This window comes from Equus caballus, chromosome 10, assembly GCF_041296265.1.
Source record: "Equus caballus isolate H_3958 breed thoroughbred chromosome 10, TB-T2T, whole genome shotgun sequence".
In the NCBI taxonomy this organism is placed as follows: Eukaryota; Metazoa; Chordata; class Mammalia; order Perissodactyla; family Equidae; genus Equus; species Equus caballus.
Genome location: NC_091693.1, coordinates 83,089,802 through 83,113,377, shown reverse-complemented (window position 1 = coordinate 83,113,377; position 23,576 = coordinate 83,089,802). Strand labels below are relative to the sequence as shown.

Below are 23,576 nucleotides of genomic sequence, written 5' to 3'. Positions count from 1 at the left end.
TACGTTCAGGTTCCTACAATTATTCTGTACAGAGTTGGATCATAATCATTTATTTACTAGGTTTGTAGGATGCTGGCTCTGTGCACCCCTAACATCTGTACAGCACCAACAGAGCCTTGGCCCCTTCAAAGAAACAGAGCACACCAAGGGACTTCTCCTCCCACACAACCGGAAGATGAAGTTTTCTGTAGATTTACCGAGTACACAGTGTTCTTGTTCCTTTGCTGGACTCACACTAATAACTGACCACAGGAAGCCGCAGGGCCATGCCCTCAGAGAAGCTCAGATACAGCTCATGTTGTTGGTTAGCTGACGGGGGGTGGGGTCATTCTGAAATTCAAGGTCTCATTTTCTGCAGGAACACATGCAGACCAGTGAATATTTAGAAACATTAAAACTTGAGAAAAATGAATAAACAGCTGATTTGAGGTCATGGATCATTATTGCAAGTTATTTGTCTGGAGTGGATTTTGTTTCACAACATTTCCTTTTCTCTTTCCTCTTGACAAACACAACGTGAATGAAGGGTAAAGGGAATAAAACATTTCATCAATCATCCAGGGGCCAGGGCTGTATTGCTTTCTGTTACACATTTGCTGCCAAGTTCACGGAATCAGGTTTGTTTTCAATTATTTGTAATATGCTTTCCCAGAAGAATTTATAATAGGCTGTTTAGGCACCGTTCCCTTTTCTATTAATGACCAAAATACGCGTGTTCCTCCTTAGCAAAAAGAAAAGGAGTTGAATTAGGAAAATTGCTATAAATGTTGTGTTGAGCTTAAGAGCTTTTTGTTTGTTTTCATTCTAAACTGGCTCCAGTGAGAAGTGGCAACGAGGACATTTCATTTCTTCTTCCCTCTTGCTATGTTTACTTCCAAGATAAGAGGCTAACATTAGTCTCTTTTTTGAGATCGTTTATAGCAATGACGCCTATAAAATATTAAAAATAAGCATATGTCATGATTATCTATGTTGCTTTTGCAGTTCTAACAGCTGTGAACTTGGTTCCTTGAAAGAAATGTACACAGTGAGTCCCGTGAATATTCACCAGCCAGAATGCAATGCTTCCGATTTCTACTCTTCTAAAATTACCTTTTCTCTCTCATCTCAGGCTTCCCTGTAGCTTTTTTCTAGGCCTCTTATGTCCCACCACTAACAGCATCCCTGCCATCCTCAGTATCTCTGTCTGATAAGGTGCTAATTAAAGACATAGACTCGTTAATAGGAGATGCCATTGCTTATTAGATGGCTTGGCATGGCGGTCTTTTGAGAAACACAAGTAAGAATCTCTGAAATCCTATTAATAGGCATCCCCAAAGAGCTGATTACCTACATGGAAGGATGATGTACAGACTTTTCTTAACAAACTGGAGCATGCCCCTAGTGAGTTGGTTTTGAAAACTCTCAGGCCTATGACTGGCATTAGTATGGACTGGGGTTTGTAGGTTTTCCTGAAAATCTGATCAATATTCAGTCCCTTCTTTAACTTCATTCCTAATAATCTACCTTCTTTTTTGTTCCAATCCTTTCTTCTCTATCACAGTGAAGCTCTTTCGTTGATTTATCTCATGACCTTCCTATCCTGTAGCAATGTTCTTTAGCCGAAATAATCCTTCCTCTTAACTGCTATAACTATACCCCTGTTCTTTAAAACTCCTTTACTGGGTTTCTAAAGTATGTCACTTTCTAAAATAAAATTTAATTTATTTTCATTTCTAATTTACCACCTTACTTTTATCGGAATCTCTTCTATCGCGTTTATATATTCCTATTTCTTTCTAGTGGCATGTTTAAAAAAATGACAGGGTGGTACTGACAAAGTGAAAGGGAGACATTCTCTTACGACATAAACATCATCAATTTATATAATCTGTACAGAAATACACATATACCACCAACAATCCTGTTTCTTCTTCAAGTAAAAACACAAATATGTGTGTAGGTCAGTAAACTAGCGAGCAATTTTAAAATAAGCATTCCAGAGTTTATACATCCAAATGAGTGTTGCCCTTTCAAAATAATTATTTTGGAGTGTTCTATTTATAACAATGCTGCCTTTCCTTCAGCCATTTTAATACTCGTTGTGTTTTTCATTATTCCTAAAATGTTTCTTTAAGTGATAGGAGGAAGACCATTTCAAAAACAGAGGTTATTGGAGAAAAGGAAAATAAGTCACAAAAATTAAAGGTCACAATAAAAATAGAAAATTCAAGCTGGAAACAGAGGAAGGCACAGATAGCAGAGCCTGCCCACATATTTCCTTCACCACCCAGAATTCCAGGGAGATATTGGGAAATGTTAAAGATTTGAGAAAGGAACTGGTAACCAAAGATAGTTTACTTGAGAAACATTTTCACTCAATATCAAATCAAAGCTTTGTAGCCCATTGAAGACAAATAATCATTCACCATGGAAAGGATTTTACCATGTCAATGTCACTTATAAAGAAAGGCTTAGAGTTAAAAAAAAAAAAATCCAGCCAAAATATGCAACACGCTTGAAACTTAAATATAATTTATAATTCTGCCTGCTTCCATTTTCAGTCCTTAATATCATTAAAACACAAAAGGTTAAATTAACTTTAACACCTTATCATCTCAGTGCAAATTCTCGTATTTATAAAGTAACATATCCTATCTTTACACATTATTGAATGGATTATGTTAATAAATGTTTTCTCTTTAACTTTGAGAAGTAGAAAAACAATTACGGGTCATCTAAAATGTCCTTCCAGCTTGTGAAATAGGTTATGTTTGTATTTCAATGAACATCTGTTTGACAAATTGAAATGCTAATTATGATTTATCATTTTCATGACATCAAATATCCAGATAGTAATAAACATTGATGACTAACTATATTTTTCAGTTTCACCCAGATGTTTGGCATCACATAAGACACCACCTTAGTTTCACATAAAAATAAAAAATTTCTTGAGTTCTGGCTCATTATAGTGGAGAGGAAACTAACATGAATGATATGGTGGGTACTTCATTTTTTCTTTCAATATATAAAATTCTACTTACAAGGCTTTTAAAATATCACGGATGAAATTGTACTTAAAAATAAATGTCTTTCAAAGTTTCACAAATACAGTGAAAAGTCAGGATTGAAAACTAATCATATAATTTATGTCATAAGATCTTTTCAGGGCAAGTCTCTGAAGTCAGAGTTTATCCTTCACATCTTATTTCAAGAATATACCGTTGCGACATATACTTGAAGATACGAGATTTAAGATCTGATGTGACAGTGTGGACCTTGAGGGGCATGAAATAGTATACACTAGTTTGTTTGCTTGTGTTTAACTTGCAGCAAAGCTTGGGTTTCTCCACAACTTTCCTGGAAAACCCTGCTCAAGTTCTTCTTTATGAACTTGGAGCCCCTTCCCCTGACACTGTTTATTTAATAACATTTTAGTGTTTTTAGGAATCAAATGGAATTAGTAAACAGTCAGTTGCGTATTATGTAAATCACACCAAGGTCTGAGAGCACATTTCCCAAAAGATTATTTTCACATTCTGCAACAAAGAGAATCTGTAATGCTAGCAATGTTCTTGTGAGAAAGCTCTCTGTCCAAAACTGTGTGTTTGCTCTTTGATTTTTCTGGTTTTACCTCATCTCCCTGACCTCTGAGGTGGAAGTGCCTCAGGGCTCAGTTCCAGGACTGTTTCTCTTCTCAGCCTTCATGTACTTTCTGGGTGATCTCATGCAGTCTCAAGGCTTTAAATTCTCAAATTCACATCTTTAAGCAGTATTTCTCATCTGAACTCTAGAATATTATACACTGTCTAGTCAACCTCGCCATAACGTCTAATAGACACTTCAAGCTTAACATATCCAAAATTAAACTTTTGTTCCTTCCGGTCAAAACTTGCTACACCCACAGTCTTTCCCAGCTCACTTAATGGCAACTCAATCCTTGCAGTCGCTCCTGCCAAAAACCATGGACTCATCCTTTACTTGTCTCGTTCTCTCACACCTCATGGAAAATCAATCAGCAAATCCTCCTGGCAGATCCAATTGGTCAGGAAATCCTATTGGCTCTACTTTTAAAATATATCTTCTATTCAGACACTTCTTTCCACCTTGACTGCTGCCACCACGATCTAAGCTACTATCATTTATCCCCTGAAGTACTGCAAAAGCCTCTTCATTGCTCTCCTGCTTCCACCTCCCCTGCTTTGCTCTAACTCAACCCAACATGGCCAGGGAGAGCAAGGAAAGGACAGGAATGGGGAATGACTGTTAAAGTGTATGGGGTTTCTTTTTCGGGTGTTGGAGATGTTCTAAAATTAGATTGTGATGATGGTTACACAACACTGTGAATACATTAAATAAAACTGAACTGTACACTTTATACTTTTGAATTTTGTGGTATGCAAAATATATCTTAATGAAGCTGTTTAAAAAAAGAAAGATGGTGAAGGTCCTGGGATTTTAGAGTTTACCTTATTTGCAAGATAAAAAGTTAGCATGATGCAGTTTCAAGGATGCTGGCAGAACATATGAGACTCCATCAACAGGGAAAAAGGACTTTATCACCAAGCATGAGCAAAGAGACCACATGAGCATCAGCATATTTGCTGCCGTCCCTGAGCCTCACAGAGAGACATGATGAGGACTGATTGATACCTGCACTCCAGTGGGCTGTGTTACAGATGAGGAACCCCAAGTGTAAGCAACCTGAATCTTTTACTCTGAGCAGTAAGCATGCTGCCCCTGCTCTGGAGGGAGACAGCATCTGTATCTTCCAAGGCTATCAACAAACCTGCTCTTGGCCTCACAGAGAGATACCATCTCTACTTTCCAGGGCTGTCCACTCTATAAAGAGCCTTGAAAAGATAGTCTGGAAGAAAGACAATCAGTGTCTCTGGTTTCAAAATTTATAAACAACTTGCCAAGGTTTGTCATCTGAATTTAGGCATAAGCTTTCTGAATCTCGACTATTAACGAAAATATAAAGATTATTTCCAGAAAACACCACATGAAATAGATGGATGTAAATTGTAATAACTTAAAAACAGGCATTTAACTGCTGAGTTTGTAATTTAAGTTTATCTCACCTAATTCTCAGTGTTAGGAAGGTATTATTACGTTCCTTGTTTTTGCAGATGAGCAAACAGGCTCAGTAAGGCCAAGAACTTGCCCAAGAGCAAACAGGTAGGAAGTGGGGCTCAAGTCTAACAGTAAAGGCACATGGTGGAGCTATGCGGGTGAGCAGGAGCACCCCAACGCATGGGAAATGCACTCTGCTGCAGACAACTGCTCTACACAACTCCTGTCCAGCAGACCCGGAGATCATTCAATCCCTATAAAAACACAAATTACAAATGTTCACATAAGCACCATTTGGGGAAAATCAGGTGGCAAACTTCATACATAATCCTGCTTTCCAAGATTCTGCCTAGTGCTATTGGGCCTCCCAGAGATTTCCAAAAGCATGAAGCAAAACTTAGCATGAAGGCATTATGGGTCATACTTCCCTGAATTTTCGCTTTGGACCACGTGTATCTTTAAGGCTGTGTTTGCGATAATGAGCAAGTGTACGCACTGAAGCTCCCCAGAATGAAATCCAGTTGTCTAGGGGAAACCCAGAGTCTATACTGGTGCTGTCTCGGGAAGGAACATTTAACAAACAGGGAATAAATTCTGATAGAAGATTTTTTCAAAAATCACATTATAAATGCTGATTGTATAAATGAGACTAGGAAAAAAATCCACTTCCTTCGATAATGTGTTAATCATTTATAAATCATCAGTTGATATGATGAAAGATTTACATAGAGTTAAGCCTAAAGTTTTCATAGGATGTTTAGCTGCATATTCAAGTAAGGATTAATTGGTTTAGGGAATTTGTAAGTTCTGCTTATTATAAGTTTTAAGGAAAGACTAAAACAACATTTAATGATCTTTTTTCACATAATTTTAAGGGTTAACCATAATTTTGCAATAAACATCATAATAATGAGTAATAATCACAAATTTGATTTTTGTCATGCTGGTTTAAGCAGTGAAACAGCAAATAAGATACCTTTCCTTTATCTCAAGTGAAGCGATTACCTCAAAAAAGATTTGAGATTTTAGGCAGCTCATAAATCTTTAATAGCTCAATGCCTCGGAAAATTGACTCTGCATAATTTTAATTATAACTTCAAAATATATTATTTACAATTTGCTACCGCCTTATAATTTCTTTGATCCATAGCCTTTTCCATAGTTTTCAGAGGCTCTGGATATAATTTTCTTAAAACCCACTTATAATGGTATTAGAAGGTTTAATCTAGAGATTCACTAACTGGACGATTCTATTTTTCTAAAGCGTACAATTTCCAGATTTGAGGTTATTTGTTAGCACCTCCTTCCAGAGCTTCCAGCTTTTACTCCAGGTGTCGTGAGGCTCTGCCAGTTCTAATGAGTAAAGTTCAGGGAGATCTTGGAACAGCAGGCACAACAGTGAAAACACAGAGAAGGGATGACTAGATATCACAAGAATAGAAAATTGTTAATCCACGGGAATGACTCATGCTAAATTCAATATTCAAACTAAGTACAAATATATGGTAAACAGTGGCATCATATAACAAAAACTGAAATAAAACTTGGAAGCATATTTAGAGAAGACTCTGAGGCCTTGGAAGAAACAGTAAATATTTTTCTTATTAAGTTGGTAAATCTCCCAATTTAACAGCCTAGTAGACAAACTTCCTAAAATGGAACAAGCACAATGAAGACGGTGATTCATTTGTTGTTATAAGTGCTCTGTAAGTAATCATTTCTGAAAATACGTCCCAGGCCCACCATGGGCGAGGGACAATGGGGAAGGAGCTCCTCGTCCTGCACTCAGCAGGGGTCTCTAGACTAATGTGTATTCCCACCCACTATTTCCACACCACACAGTCTGTGCAATTTCACTCCGGTATTGTTAATCATTTCAGCATTCAAAAAGTCTCCTTGAAACGTCCAGCTGAAGGGGCATACTGAATCATGTGGCTTAAAAATATTCTTGCAATTTAGAAGCTGTTTTTTATTAAAGGCAATAAGGAAGTAGCATGAGAAGACATTAGGTACATTTGGATTCTTCTGGAGCGCTCACTTCCACTTTTTCCTGTATATTCTGCCTTCATTCTAAGTCATGGCAAATGCAATAGCAAAAGACTGTGTAGACTCTTGAGGATACTCATTTCCTCGAAGATTTCTCAAGCCAACTGGAAGAGACATACCGAAAAGCCTTTGAACGATCACTTGATGGAGGATAAGTAAAGCTTTAAACAAAATAGCGCTGGAGACAAAAATGAAGTCATCCACGGAGAAAGGTCTGACTTCCAAGGTCACATAAATCATAGCTAAAATCCACATGTTTTATGCTATACTAATCACTATCTTTTAGGAAACATTGCAAAAGGATTTCACTTTTCTTGATTTTTGAATCTGAAATTCCATAACATTTTTTATTGACAAAATAATTATACATTTTTACTCAGTATGATCCTCATAAATCCTGTAAGTTCAAAAATTTTTTAGCCCAATCATGTCAATTTTTGTGCGTGACAATGTTCCCTGGAACAAAACTTTTTAATTTCATTTGAATTTGACTTTTCTTTTTATCAATAATGAAATTTTAAAACTTTACAAATAGTTACATTATGTATTTTCACTAATTGTGCTCAGAAATCCCCAAACATATAAAACTCAATTTTCAACCTTACTTTACTTTGTCACTGATGACTCCCTTACATAGAGACTCTTAATGATCGAGAAAGAGAATGGAATTTGGGATAGTTAAATAATTTCTTTCAATTTTTTTGAATGTACCAAAATATGTATCTGAGGAACTCAGGCTGGAACATCCTAAAATATGCTCTGACAACCTTAAAAATGTTCTCGGCATATTTATTTCTCTTGTGGGCCTGGCAGTTTCTGGTTACAAATAGAGTTTCTTTATGACATTAGAATGCAAGTATTGGAAATTATGTTTCAAAGTTTCTTAAATTGATCATATCACAGATATAGTTAAAGCAGGCATAAATGATAGATAATTTTCTATTAATCTAAACAATATAAACTTCTACATTCCTTAGAAATATTTACTTTTTGGTTATTCACTCAATTCTGTGCCAGTGCATGTCAAAATAACAATGGCTATATCTTTTAACTGGTGATTCATCTCCCAGATTTATTTACAGAACCATTCATGGAAGAACACAAACACATTTGTACAAGATGCCCGTTACAGCATTGCTTATAATCATGAAAAGTTGGAAATAAATTAAAAGACCATCAGTTAGGAAATGATTAAATAAGTTGTAGGACACCCACTTTTCATTGAAGTCCTACATCACAGTTAAAATAAAAACGATGTAAATCTACCAATACTGAAATGGAAAAAAAAGTCTACAACATCACAAGCAAAAAGGCAGACCATAAATACCATGTAAAGGATAACTCCATCTATGAAAAAATACAAGATTACACTATATACTTTTATACGTGTTTTCATAGATGCACTGCGAATATCTAGAAGCATACAGACCAAATTGCTAATAGCGTTAGCAGCGGAGAGAATAAGGGGAGAAGACCGTAGGCTCTCCTTCATCTTGGCCTACTGACCAGAGTGAAATTCTCCTCATATAATTATTTTATATAATTTTGTACTATTTATTTTTAAATTGGTATTTAAAAGTATTAAAATAAAACTTTAAGTATGCTATATGACTCTTTGCCCTCTTACGAATTTTCAGACTAGGTCCCTCTCTCCTACACATCACCCATAAGGAGAAACTGCCCATCAACACCACCACTGGTCCTGGCTTCACTTCTCCCGTTCTTGAGGAAAGTACTTAAAAACAATAACACATTTTTCATAGCCTTCAGAAATTTCCCATCAGCTTTTGATTTTTAGAGAGATTCTGACTCTATATACTCTTGGCATACATTCCAGTCTATTAAAGTTTTCTCAACGATAGAATCAGAGTAATTAAGAATAGATTTATAACAGATGAAATTCCAACTTTAAATGCCATGAAATTGGTCTGTAGATAAGCTGCTTGTCTTTTTAACTGAACTGAAATAACTTGGTACAGCTTGTACATTAATTGGATGCATGCCTTTCACCTATGGCACTACGTGTGGATGTTGTGCATTTGTACATTGCTTTAGAATCTACAAGGGTATGCACGCAGTATTTTATTTGGTATCACAACAAAGCTAGAGAGTACAGGGAAGAGGAATATTAAACCAATTTACAGATAAGAAAATTGAGCTTCTAGGAAGGTATATCCCAAAACAAGCAAACACTAGGAGGTTACAGATACTGTGAATGGTAGAATTGGGAATTAAACTCTTTTTATTTTTGTTTTTTACTTCAAATCCAAAGCACTGTCCATTAGACCACAACCACTTCCATAAGATGAGCACTCCTTTTGAGCTTGATGCCATGGAATAGGTTAACCCATTCATTGGGCTATTTCAGGGTCATTTTCTTCATCTTAGCCTGCTGATCACAATGCGATTCTCTTCATAATCAGATACTTGGCACGGAGTCACACTGATGTTCTTTCATAGTCAAAGCGAGCAAATTTTTGTTATTGCTCCCTTTATCATTGGTCATGTCAATATTCCTTCTATATTACATGAAAGAGTTTAAAGCATCCCTTTTGTAGAATCCACATTCTAGTACAATTTCATAGGTAGGTTGAGGGTAAGTTCTTGACAGTGGCTAAGCACACGGGCTGTAGCATAATATCAGCCTGTGCCCAAATCCTGGCTCTGCCGTTTATTAGCTGTATAATCTTGGGCAATGTAATACTGCCCATCAGTTTCCTCACTCATAAAATGGGAACAATGATACTGTCCACTGCATGGGGTTATTGTGAAAGTCTGATGAGTTAAGAGATGCAAAGCGCTTAGAATGGTATCTGGCATATGGCAAGTAATCAATAAACGTTAGCTATTATTACTCAAAATGTATGTTGGGGAAAATACATTGGTTCTAACCACAAGCCACCTGAAAATGCACTCCTGTGTGGCAGTGGACTGGCTCTCCATTTGGCTGGAGTACATTCTCCATGTTAATCACACAGAAGACTACCCAGCAAGAAAGAATATTGATGCTTAAATCCCTGCCAAGTGATTCAACCCTGGGGATTTCTCTGTGCATGTGACACGCGAGAGTGACATGAAGATGGACACACTACCCATCCACCCCCAGAGCTCCTTCTTGGATTGTTAGATTGTCATAAAATTATGAAATTGAACCATATTATTTAGTTCTTCAGAGACACATATATCATTATTGAGTGAAAATTTCAAGTTTATATTCTTGGCTTTCTTATGTGATAGAAATAAACAAGTAATATTTTCCTCTGTACTCATTATGCTTGAAAATCTTGTACTTTTTGCTATCTGAAGTCTTTACATAAGGACTGCGTTAAAATTTTCTCTGAGAATTCATTGCCAAGAAAATGTTTGTCTTGAAAATTTGGAAGCTCTTCTTTGTCAGACAAGGAAACCGTATAAATTAACATTTTCCTTTTTTTTCCTAATTGTCTGAAAATTCTGAATCAAATTAAGAGTTCAACTGCAATAACTAATTCATTCCAGATGAGCAGTAAATGTGCATTTATCTTTAATTTTTTTGTTTAGTTAAATTTTCTCCTTTGTTGGTCAGTTTAATGTGTTCTGTTATGTTTGCCACTTTTCTTGGAAATAAGTAGAGGTATAAAAAGGGATGTCTCTTTAATAAACAATGGTAATGAATTCATTTATTTCATCACCTCTTCATTTATTTACTCACCTAGTGTTATCTAGTATTATTGAACACCAACCCTACTAAGTATTGGGGAAAGAGTGAAAAACTAGACAATCTACAAACTCTCAATTTCTTTAAGGTAGCATTAAAGCATGTGAAAGTATATTTTTAAGAAAATTATTGGGTTTTCAGAATCAATGTGTGAAATCCCATGTTATTAAAATCATTTCTCTAAAACTTTGTTAACTCATGTTCCTTTGAAAACTACCTTTTAATTTGCGAACGTAAAATGAAGCTGCTAATTTTTTAACCAAGTTACCAAAAATTGTACAACTAAATGAATGAAAAACCTTTTACATTAATTGCTTTAGTTTTACAATTATCCCAACAACCCTCAAGAGATTTTGAAACTATTCAGACTTGTCTTCAGAACATTTAATACATCTCTTTGACTAACTCAGTATTACAAAATTTTATCTCTGAAGGTGAATAATTTTTTTGGTGTGGGAGGGGAATGAATAAAAGTCATTTAGAGTCAAGACTGGTTAACAAGTCATTAGTACAAAAACAATGACATCAAAGAAGAGTTTCAAAACATTTGAACAACGTTTCATTCATGATAATGAATGTAGGATTCTTTTATCCACGAGACCACAACAGCTTGTACTTATAGCTGTTATTTCAGTATGTGAATTCTGAAGTGTTGCTTAAAAATTCAAGTTACTTTGAGCACACATATAGCTTGTGCTACAGAACCTCAGAAACAAAGCGCTCTCTGATTTCCTCCATAATGTCTTTAGCCAGCTTGATTCCTTCCTTCTCTTTCCACTCAAAGAGCAAGTTTTTAAAAGAAAACATTCAGTATCAGCTCTCAAAAACCTTGTACAAATCGCCAAACTGCTAATCACATGCATAAAACATTAGGAGGTCAGGAAAAGAAGAAATCCTAAATTGCATTCTGTAACACGCAGAAATAAATGCTAATAACAGCTACCATTTATTGACTCCCCACCTTGAACTGGATAATTTATATAAATCATCTCATTTAGTACGACCAAGGTCGGGAGATACGTCTTCATACTTCTCCTTTTTGAGATAAGGAAATGGAACTTCAAAGAGCTGCCCAAGGTTACGTAGCCATTGACTGCCAGACCACGATTCCAGACCAGGACTGATTTCAAAGGCCCATGCTCTCCACGACACCACCTGTTACCATTCAAAACTCTCCCTTCTGTACAGATCAGCCATTGCTGCCATGGGAAAAGCTAGGAGGAGAGAAAATAGACTGGCAGGACTTTGTATTAAACATGTTTTGCGTTTCCTCAGGAATTTTAGAAGCTGTTACACTCACTTAACCATGTCTCTTTGAAATGAATAAACAGCAGCTGAGAAAATACATTTCCTACAGAAGTATTCTATATGCATCAGACAAATTAAAAAAAAACCTCAATTCCAGATGTTAACGTAAAATTATCCAGATGCTACAAAATGATCATCCAGATCACCAGAGGCAAAAGAAAACTAAACTGGAAATTAATTTCAAAAGAGAAATCAAAGTGGTGACACCAATTTGGTTTGGTGCTAAGTTACAGGAGACTGGTTATTTTAGAAATTACTCTGTTAAATGATGGAATAGGGTTGCAAAATTGTTTCCTGCCTTGATTAACTAGTGCATGGTCTTCAAGATAACATTCTGGGGCCTTGTAGCATTTTGCTTATGTGTTATTTTTGGATAGAAAAAGTAGAGATGTCTCAGCTACTCTAAGAGATGAGGTACAAAAAATAAAAATTATTTTCATACAAATATATTTTACTTATTAATATTCTTATGTGGATATTTACATTTGAATCCAGCATAATTGGTTACCTTTTTCTCCTTGATTTTTCCAGGAGTTTGGTGTAGTTCTAGGACATAAATGAATGACACATTCAAATGCTACAAAATTACCTCAGTGTCACAAATGTGATAGCTGGCTGGTTCGTCAATCAAGATAGTCTACCTACATAAGTCAAGTCCCACTTTCTACTCCCAGGCAAGAATGATCTGATTTGGCTGTTGGCATAGAAAATCTTACACATACATTCAAGTGATGTCAACTGGGGAGTGGGAAAGTGCAAAAAAGAGCAAGTCACAGTCTTCCCTCATGGAATTTAATAGCTTTTAGCAACACCTGGTAAACAGTAGCATCTTTCCACTACCTAACGATATATGAGAAGACAGCGAGAAAAGATTTCATGTTAAATGACTGCATATTAAATGGAGAGATATTTTTTAAGAGCAAATACAGAAAACACCTTTTTACCTAATCTTCATTTTGTTATCTAATTTAAAAACAAACAAACAAGCAAATGGTATTTGTATTCTTATCTCTAGAAGCATCCTTTTGTAGTTTTCCTTTGGGGAATTGTACGAGCTATGATCATTTCACTGGAACCAACAAGAATCTCGTTGAGTTTGAGTCTGGTTGTTCTTTAACCTTGCAGTCTTCCAATAGGATGATTTGTTTACTTCTGTTTCTGCAGCTGTGAGTTCTGGACAGGGTTGTAGTGACGTTATTTTTCAAAATAACCCCAAATCCTCATTCCAGACCAGAATATCAAAGTATTGTTTGGTTTGGCATATATTTTACTGATTGCTCCTGACCTAATTATTTTATATCTTTTCAACCTTGATTTTCATTTACCTTAGGTTTTACAAGTCCCTTCTTTGTTTTTACATAAGAATATCCTATTTGTCATCATTTGAGCTTCTTCCAATTTTGGAGTCCAAAGTGCCTGGAGATACTGTGACTTTTATTACTTTAAAACAAACTTCAGTATCATCGGAAGTACTGACATCAGCTCCTCTCCACTTTCTGCCTTTGTTTCCTCTTTTGATAAAAGTCTCATTTGACCGAAAAATTACCTGTACTATTTTCAGAAATGAAATTTAGGCATCAACTGTGCTATTTTGCCAGGGATATAAGATAAAATGCCCTGAACTACCTCTCCTGTCTATCCTAATGCAGAGCCTTAATCAGAGCAGGGCTGAAGGTGGCCGATATCCTGGGCTGCCCTCCCTGGGGTGCCTGAAGACACTAGTGAGCCCTGGCAAATTTTAGCAGAGTCGTTCTGCAGGTAAGAGGACTGGTACAAACATATTGCATTGCTCAGGACACCATTTGCTCTCATTTTGCTACTGTCCTAATGATTTGGCTTACTGAGAACACAATTTGCAATCCTCTGTCCATGTTTAGACACTCTTTGTGTGGTCACAGAGAGGCACTTTATTTATCTTTTTGCCTATATTTAACGTTGTCCATGTAAGTAGCTTCACCTTGTTAGCAAGTATCAGATGCTTAATGGAGTAGAGACTATGTCATAGCATCCAATAACACAATGTAAGTGCTGACAAAATGGGCAACTTTGCCTTTGGCTTTTCTCTCTACAGTTCTATCTTTCTAGCAGTTCTCAGATGCTTTCAGCTAGTCATTGTCTCAAGAAAAATATGTATGCTTTCCTTAGCAAGGAGCCCAGCAATAAGAGTGCACTCGTATTCTGCCAACTGGACTGCTTCACCTGTGACAGTAACCTAGAGGTCAAACACTGCCCCATGCTTTTTTGGGGAATTATTAAAAAGTTATCTTTCAATGGAAGGATTGATCAAACACTAGTAAAAAATGAGGGACTAAACCATTTCAACTCTAGAAATTGGTCCCTCATGCTAAAGAGTGAACCCCATAGCACATGAGCCTCGTCGGAAAAGAATTACAAAACAGGATACATTTTATAAACGAAGGCAAAAAACCCAAATGCTCTCATTCCTTATGCTGATAAACATCCTTATTTTTTATTTTAACAAGTGCTTAGCCATAATTACTGTACAGGAAAAGAATTCTGTTCCCCTGAAATCTGTTTCTGTGACATGTTTCTGCATGGCAGGTGTTTGGGTTTTTTTCTAAGTGTAAGTTTAAAATTGAATTTTCTCATTCTGAAACTGTTTTACAGCTCAGTACAGACAGCCTCTCCACTCAATTTATTCAGATATTCAGTAGCTGAAATAATCATGGTGAGTCAAAGCAATTGCTATGAACACAACCTGTGTCCCGTCCTTCCTGCCCACATTTTCTACGTGGTAACCATGCAGTTCCCTATTCAGGTCACTGCGTTCTCTCTCCTTCTGTCCCTCTCTCCCTGTAACCAAGACTTTTCTGTGCTAGGCATGCCTTTACCACCTTGCCCAAGACTCTAAGATTTTTCCCTGATTTATTTACATAATCTCTTATCTTATCCCCCAAAAATATAATGTCTTTTATCCCTTGCACCTAAGATAGCATTTGCCACATAGGTGGTGGTCAGTATTTGTTAACAGAAAAAATAGCCAAATGTTGAGGACTACTCATTTGCTATATAAACCCACAAAATTTATTTTTAATATCAAATCATTTGGTTGTTGAACTGAGACTGTATCCCAGTCATAGTTTTGATGTCCTATCTTTTTGGCAATGCATTTGTTTACTGGTGATTAATGCGGGAGCTCCTCTACCAAAGCTAATTCAACACTAAAGTTTATCTTGTTATAAGATGAATGGATGCAACCTAACAAATTATAAGGAAGAGCAAAATGTTTTTCATTCACTGATAAAAAGAACAAGTCTAGAGATAAGAAAGAAAGCAAAAGTAAATCATTACGATTATTTTTTTCTTCAAAATGCAATAAAGATTTTTTTCCTTAACATAATCTTCAAAAATTTGCACCAATATTTTTGCAACGAGGTAATATATCCCAAAGAGAATAATGGGTACTTGTTGTAAGTTGAATGTCAAGTTTGGAAATATTTGAAATGCCTCTGAGAAGGTGGCAGCTGTCACTCCTGATACAACTAAGATCCACACGTGTGATCATGCTCCATGTATAAGGGTACTCGGATGTGTTCGTATAGAAACACAGATATACACACACATGCTTTGCAGTCTATGAGCCAAAATGAATCAGTTCCCAACTTACTAGCAACTAACCAAAACTTATTACTAGTAACTTCACTTTCCATGTAGTTCCCCATGGCACCTGATGTAATGTCTGGTTGTTCATATGAAAATCCTATTTGCTATTCTACCCACCACCAAAAAATAAGAAACAAATGCAGTGACTCATTTTTAGCTTAATATTCACCATATTAGTAACACAGTGAGGAAAGACCTTCACAATATAACTAGTATAAATTATTACAGTTATAAATTATTGTTTCTGTGAAGGGACTTGAATTCTCTTTAGTGCTTTTTCTAAAATAATGTGTGCAGGTGAGGTTATGCTGAGGACAGTCTAAATTTCTGCAAGTATTTATATTCGTCCTTTGGCATACATTAGATTAAACCACATGAAACTGCATTTTTATTGACTAAAAATAGTCAAATATTGTCAATTTCATGTAGCTCAACCTAATAGTTGGCTTGGTTTAGAAGGCACTTATCTGTTGAATAAGAAAATAAATAATTCTTATTACTGAATGAAGCTGAAGAACAAATTTACACAGGAGAATTTAATTTTCTAACTTGTAATCTTGCCAGGGCTGCCAATCTCCTTTGCAAAATGAGTATCATAGGATTTTTGCGACCCATGATTAGAATTTAAATTGCATGTCTTATGTGATTCCCAGGTAGCAGAATTCAGCAAAGTTATTCACTTACGTATTTCTAATGAAAATATTTGGCTGCAGTCAGTTGGCCATAGTGCAAAACAGTACACATCCCCAGGCTAGAAGGCTTTGCAGTAGATTTTTCTCCAGTTTTCCTTTCATAGCAGGGGACCTGGTAAAGCAGCTGCTGATATCTTTTTAAGTTTGCTTGTAAAGTGGAATCATAGCCGTTCTACTCCTGGGTTACTTGTCTCAAGGACTTTTGATGAGAGCTCCAGTGTTGCAATAGTTTCCCTAAGGATCAGAAGCTTATTTTAATAGCTTCAAGATCCTTCATTGTATTTTCAAGTATACTTCTGCAATAAAGGTAATAGTACATTATCTTTCCTATGTGAGACTGATTAACTGACACGGCCTTAGGTTTTTCCCAGTAGAGATGGTGGATGGCACTTAATTATCCACCCAGTACCACACAGCCCTTGTGACCAATCGTAAATACACATTTAGAAGACGGCTGATTGGACCTGAGCGTTCAGTTTATGATGCAGAATGATTATAAGATTTGCCATCAGAAGATCTGAACTGGACCTGGACCAGGGATTAATGAACATTTACCACTATGTGAGAACAAACCAGTTATTTAATGTCCGTCTTTAAAATGAGAATGATAAATATTTTGGCTTCAACCGTCTCCAAGGCTTTGGTGAAGATCAGATGAAAGAGTGTATGACAAGTGCTTTGAAATCGATGGAGCACCATACACAAAATGGTGTTGCCAATGTTATTGATAACAATAACAGTAGTTAATCCACTAATCTTCCTTCCTATGAGATTCACATTTTAACGAAAGACTTGGTCCTCACTTCAGTGCTGTGAAAAAAATGATAAAATATCATCAAATCTAGCATGACCTGTCATTACATCATGGGATGTTAGCTTAGAATTTCATACTTGATTTTACAAACCACAAGATGAGTTTCAGTGGCCTCAAATGCTTCTAATAATATCTAGTGCGTTTAATAGTTCTTTTTTTCCCTCTTTCTGCACACAACGAATATTATTCCTGCTTCATAATTCTGTAATCTCAATATGCTTTAGAATTGGGACCCAAATAACTGACAAGAATTTATAATTCCCAGTTCAGAGAACTTTAACATAGGCTTTTTCTGTGACAAATTGCAGTGAGTTTAAGTGGAACTTGGTTTAATCCAGCTTTCTTGAAATTCTTCTATAAGGTGCCAATATAATTAAATACTTGTGCACCTGTCTTCACAGTATTTATGTGGAAGAAAAGCATTATTGGATGGATAAGCTAAAGACTACATAATATTAAATTGTATTTCCTTCTTTGCTGATTTCCTTACATAATAGTGATTTTAGAACTGACCAAAAGTGGAGCACATCAAAATATAGTGTCCTTCATACAAAAAATAACCAGTCTAAAAAATGAAATCTGAAATTTATTCAGATGAAAACTGAAAAAGTTTTGAAGAAATGTAAAAGACTAGCAGATTAGCAAATTTAAGGGTATAGGGGGCTGTCTTTTCTGACTATAAGATAGATAATGTCAATACAGTCCAGATAAGATTTTACCTAATTAATTAATTAACAGTAAAAGTAACAATTTGAAAGAATTAGCATGCGCCACAAAAAAGAAAAACACAAATATTTAAAGTTTTGATGGAACAAAGAAACGTATTCACCTGGTCCTTTGCTTAACATTTTTAATATAATTTACTTTAAGATGGGGATTACTCTATCTTTGCCAAATGTAATATTTGATATACTTATCTATTTGATATACTTATCTATAGCTTGGAAAAATTAATACCTTAGAAGTCATTTAAAAACTTGGTGCTATAATCTCTCTTATCATGTGCACAAAATGGGTCCATATTTTCAAGAAATATAGTTTTACTATTGATATTAATATCCAATATTAAAGATTCCAGAAAAGGATTAGGGTATTTGAGAATTTTATTTTTAAAAGTAATTATGATATTATAATGGATCTCAAGTCCATCTAACATGGCATTGTGTCCTTTCTTTCTTAAGGAAATGGGCAAAGAATTAAAAGGTTTCTATATTCAGAGAGCTTTTGGTAGGGCAGTAAAGCTTGTGGTCAAATGCTGAAACATGCAGATGACGCTTGAGAAGTCTGGAGTTCTAAATGCACCTGGGCTACTCGATAGGGGTCTGTTGTTCATTTAAAGAGTAACCCCCTCTTATGGACTGCATGTCTGGGGCCTCCCAAAATTCATATGTTGAAACTCTAATCACAATGTGATGGTATTTGGCAACAGGACATTTGGGGATAATTAAGTCATGAGGGTGGAGCCCTCATGATGATATTACTGCCTTTATAAGAAGAGACTCTAAAGAGCTTCTCTCTTTGCCTTCTCCACCATGTCTTTGCCTTCTCCACCATGTGAGGAAACCAACAACAGGGTCCTCACCAGGATCCAACCATACTGGCACCTTGATATTGGACTTCCTAGCCCCAGAACTGTAAGAAATAAATGTTTGCTGTTTAAGCCACTCAGTCTATGGGATTCTGTTATAGCAGCCAGAGCTGAGTACTAGACCCATATAGAACCAATGGATTCTGTCCTTAAGATGCTCCTGGTGAGAAACCTTACACGATTTGCCAATGGCCTATTTAATATGGAGTGGCCCCTGGGACCCTCCATAGACTGGAAGACTCATTCCATAACCATAGCTGGAAAGAAATTATATCCAATAGCTAATGCCATATTGGATGAAAATTAAAATAAAAAGCATTTTCTAAAATTCTTTTTATATAGTTTCTATTAGGTCTCTTGAAATGTGATTCTTATTAAAAATCAAACCAGATGTGTGTTTTAAGGATTCTTTTCTGAGTAAAACCTGAACCACCTTCCTTATGTGTTTAAAATATTTGTTCAATATTCAACCATTGCATATGGTAAAATTTTAGAGGAGCAGCTTGTCTTAGGAGTCTGGAGAGTAAAAACAACCTTAAAAAGTATTTTAACAGTTATGCTTATAAATTAATATTATCTTGAGATCTGTTAGTCAGTGAATCTTCTGTGTTGCTTTAGTTTTTTGGGATTTGATATGGAAGAGAAACTGTAAGTTTTGGGAGAGATGTTTTAAGGAAAGCTGAAAGGGCTACTGATGGTCTAAACAGAGGGAGAGAAGATACGAGGCTCTTCCTAGGGTGGGTTACGCTTATTGTGCTCTTTACAATCACATTTCCTGTTGCCACTGTGAAAGTAATAAAAACAATTAAACATAAGATGTACAGAATGATATTCAAACAATAAAAGCACAAAGTAAGCCAAAAATAAAATGATCAAAAGTAATGTAAAATACTATAAAATATAAGCTACAATAAAATTAATGAAATTACAAGAAGTCATTTTAGAAGTCAAAGCCAGATTTTAAAAAATTTAAAAGACAAAAAAAAATTTCTGACAAGTATGTAACATAATGGGAACTCATCAAATTTTAAAATAAAAATTATGTATATATATATATATTTGTTGTTGTTAGGGTCATCAGGTCGACTCTGACTCCTAGCACCCCTGTGGACAGCAGAGCAGAACTCTGCCGGCTCTTTTTGCACCATCATCTCACCTTCTGGTGCTCTATCAGACAATGTTACTCACAGAGTTTTCACATTTATATATATTTTCATATTTTATATACTTATATAACCCTATTCATATGGTTTTCATATACATATATATGACAATATGAAAGAAATTTAAATAATTTACCAGAGCAAAGTTTGAGGAAGAAAAAAATACATGATAAATGTAAATATGCCAAGGTAGAACTCTTAAAACCAGAAATTAAAAATCATTAAAAAAAATAAAAATCATTAAAAAGGTAAAAAATAAACAAGATAAATAAAAAGGTTAAGAATACAAGAAAGCAGGGGTGGGCCTTGTGGCCAAGTGGTTAAGTTGTCACGCTCCGCTTCAGTAGCCTGGGGTTTCACTGGTTCAGATTCTGGGCACAGACCTAGTACCACTCATCAGGCCATGCTGAGGTGGCGTCCCACATAGCACAACCAAAAGGACCTACAGCTAGAATACACAGCCATGTACTGGGGGGTTTTGGGGAGAAGAAGAAAAAAAGAGAAAGATTGGCAACAGATGTGGCAATCTTTTAAAAAAAAAGATTCATTAAAAAAAGAAAAAAGAGGGGCCGGCCCCGCGGCCAGTGGTTAAGTTCACCTGCTCCACTACAGCGGCCCGGGGTTTTGCCAGTTTGGATCCTGGGTGCAGATATGGCACCGCTCGTCAGGCCATGCTGAGGCGGCATCCCACATGCCACAACTAGAAGGACCTGCAACTAAGATACACAACTATGTACGGGGTGGGGGGTTGGGGGAGATAAAGCAGAAAAAAAAAAAAAGAAGATTGGCAACAGTTGTTAGCTCAGGTGCCAATCTTTAAAAAAAAAAAAGAAAAGAAAAGAAGAAAGTGATATTTCAAAACAACTACCATATTCAGTAAGAAGTAATTTACCCACCAAAAAAGAATAAGAGGAAAGTAAAGAATCCTTTCTTAACTGAAAACATTAAAAGACTAAATCCCAGGGGCTGGCCCAGTGGCTCAGTGGTTAAGTGCACACATTCTGCTTCCGTGGCCCGGGGTTCACTGGTTCCGATCCCGGGTGTGGACATGGCACCACTTGACAATCCATGCTATGGTAGGCGTCCCACATATATATATATAAAGTAGAGGAAGATGGGCACGGATGTTAGCTCAGGGCCAGTCTTCCTCAGCAAAAAGAGGAGGATGGGCAGCAGTTAGCTCAGGGCTAATCTTCCTCAAAATAAATAAATAATTTTTAAAAATAACAAAAAAACACTAAATCCCAGGAAGCTAAAAACACAGGCAGCAGCCGCCTGCCTGGCGTGTGCACGCTCAGACAGAGAGAAAGCAGGGCCTGCCAGGAGGTGGGAACTCCTGCATTTACGGTGCCCACAGATTCTCCAGAAAACCTCAGACACAGAAGAGAATTGTTGTTCCTGTGCCTTTTTAGTGCTCAGAGGACTCACTGGCTTCAAATCACAGCTCCCAAAATTACTACCTATGGAAACCCGGACAAGTTATTTGACCTCTCTGTGACACATTTCCCTCGAATGCAAAATGAGACATAACTTAGTACATGTGAGTTGATTCTCGTAAATTCTTAGAGTAGCACAGGTCACAAAACCACTGCGTAATAAATGCTCGCTATGATTACTATTACCTTCCTGGCCCCGGGCTAATCCACATCAGCTCTAGAGACCCTCATCTTTTCCTTCTGGCCCTCTCAACTTCAGCAAGTTCGCGGTTTTCGCTTTGTCTATCCCTTCAGTCCTGTTTAGTCAGCCCCACCTCCTCTAGTGTTGACCCCACAAAACAGCATGCATGGCCTTGCCACTTCCTTGTGCCCCACTCTCATTCCAGGCTAAGCCAGCTCAGTCTTCCCGCAATTAGGGTGGACTTAGACCAATGTTAACTGTTGAACTAGAGAATTTGCTCTCATATTATACAAATTACAAGGAGGCAGTATCTTAAGTGACTTAATTTGATCCTCATTATAGTCACGTGAACTGGCTGGAGCACACATGGCATAATTTACTCGTCTGTCCAAGTGCCATGGTGAATCAGTGCCAGAGCCATATCTGAGAGCCAAATCTAGTGAACACCCAGAAGACAGCAAGCTGTGCCTTTGTGTCTCTGCACAACCCTGCCTTCCCTATCCAGCTTAACTGAAGCTTACCCTTCTGTTCCATTTTAGTAGATCCCAATAGATCCTATTCCATGACACTGAGATAACCAGGTCTTAAATAACCGGGTCCTCAAGATTCTATATTGTATGGTTTCTCCGGCCTTCATGGCTTTTCAACAACACTGCATTAATTTAACAAGGATTTACTCATACTTTATTGTTGAGGGGAGTCCATAACATTATAATATTAACAGAAAGGAGGAATACAATCTTCTTAATTTTATCTTTATTTTATTACAAAGGTGTGTTTTTTAACTATAACAAAACAAATATAATAGAATACCTTAAATGAATTATGGATTTTATGTGTGTGATCCCAAAATATTTCAAGTGTTCTATGTATCCCAAACGGAGTTGAAACATTCTGCTATTTTGGAGGCCACCATGTAAACCTCATTGTAATGAGGCACTTTCATGTTGTTGCTCCAGGCACTAACTGGCCTCATGCTAATCAATGCCAGAATTATTTTTAGAGAAAGGAAGTCTAAAATCCCAAATAATTATTTCGTAAATTTCTATTCATAATCGATACAAATTAGTGATACCCTACTGCTTTTCCATAAAAATGTAAGTGCAAGGGTAATTGAGAAAGGCTAATTCCTCATCTCCATTCTCGAATTTCCACACGAACTCACACATACAATCATTCTATACCTTTAACAATAGTACATCAAATAAGGATCTTGGAAACGTTTTTAGTATTGTGTTGAGTTTGTTTCTTCATTCTCCAGTGTTTTCAATTCTTAGGATCACCATAATGTCGGGTGATGAAAAGAGGAAAGAAATATTCTGTCTGTGTATATAAAATTCTGTCACATAGGAAATAAAAATAATATCAAAGCTCTACATACAGTTTACAGGAAAAAAAAGTGTCTTCAAGAATTAATGATGGTTTCTCCAGGGATTTTTATACAAGCCTGCCATGTTCCGGAAGCAGAATGAAAGTGAATGGAAGTTCTATTTGAGTTGCCGTCCAGGAGAGTGGGAAGTATTGTGGTAAGAGGGAGAGGGAATCTTATGTCAATAACTGAAAGTTCTCTGTATGAGGAAACTGAAGCAAGAATTGCTATGGTAACCATGAATATTTAGTGAGCACTCTAGTGACAATCCAAGAAATTAAAAGGAATAATCCCAGTCACAGAAAGGGAAGAATCTCATATAATGGGAAACATTTCTTACAATGTTAATTCTAGGACCCATAGAGCAGCGCCATCTATAACAGCCCCATCCTTGTCAGTATTATTAACGTGATTCTCCTCTCTCATCCACCCGTTCAACCATCGATAACCTGGCTATAGCTCGAAGTTCATTTACTCAACTCAAACCCATCCAGAGATTCAGTCCTCCAAAGACAATCACGTTTCCTGACGGAAAAATGTTAGTCTTTTTCTTCCGTTAGAACGACTGAGACTCTCCCCCTAAATAACTGATGATCTGTT

At 36.4% G+C, this 23,576-nt stretch overlaps 1 protein-coding gene and 1 long non-coding RNA gene across 4 annotated transcripts in view; both read right to left on the bottom strand.

Annotated features, from left to right (window-relative positions):
• LAMA2 (laminin subunit alpha 2) overlaps positions 1-23,576 on the bottom strand; it is a 541,014-nt gene that overhangs the window by 333,729 nt on the left and 183,709 nt on the right. The window lies entirely within an intron of this gene.
• On the bottom strand, positions 16,988-23,066 carry LOC138915849 (uncharacterized). Its single transcript, XR_011422211.1, has 2 exons — positions 22,792-23,066; positions 16,988-17,235 (listed from the first exon to the last, which is right to left on the bottom strand). It is a non-coding gene; the product is annotated as an uncharacterized lncRNA (long non-coding RNA).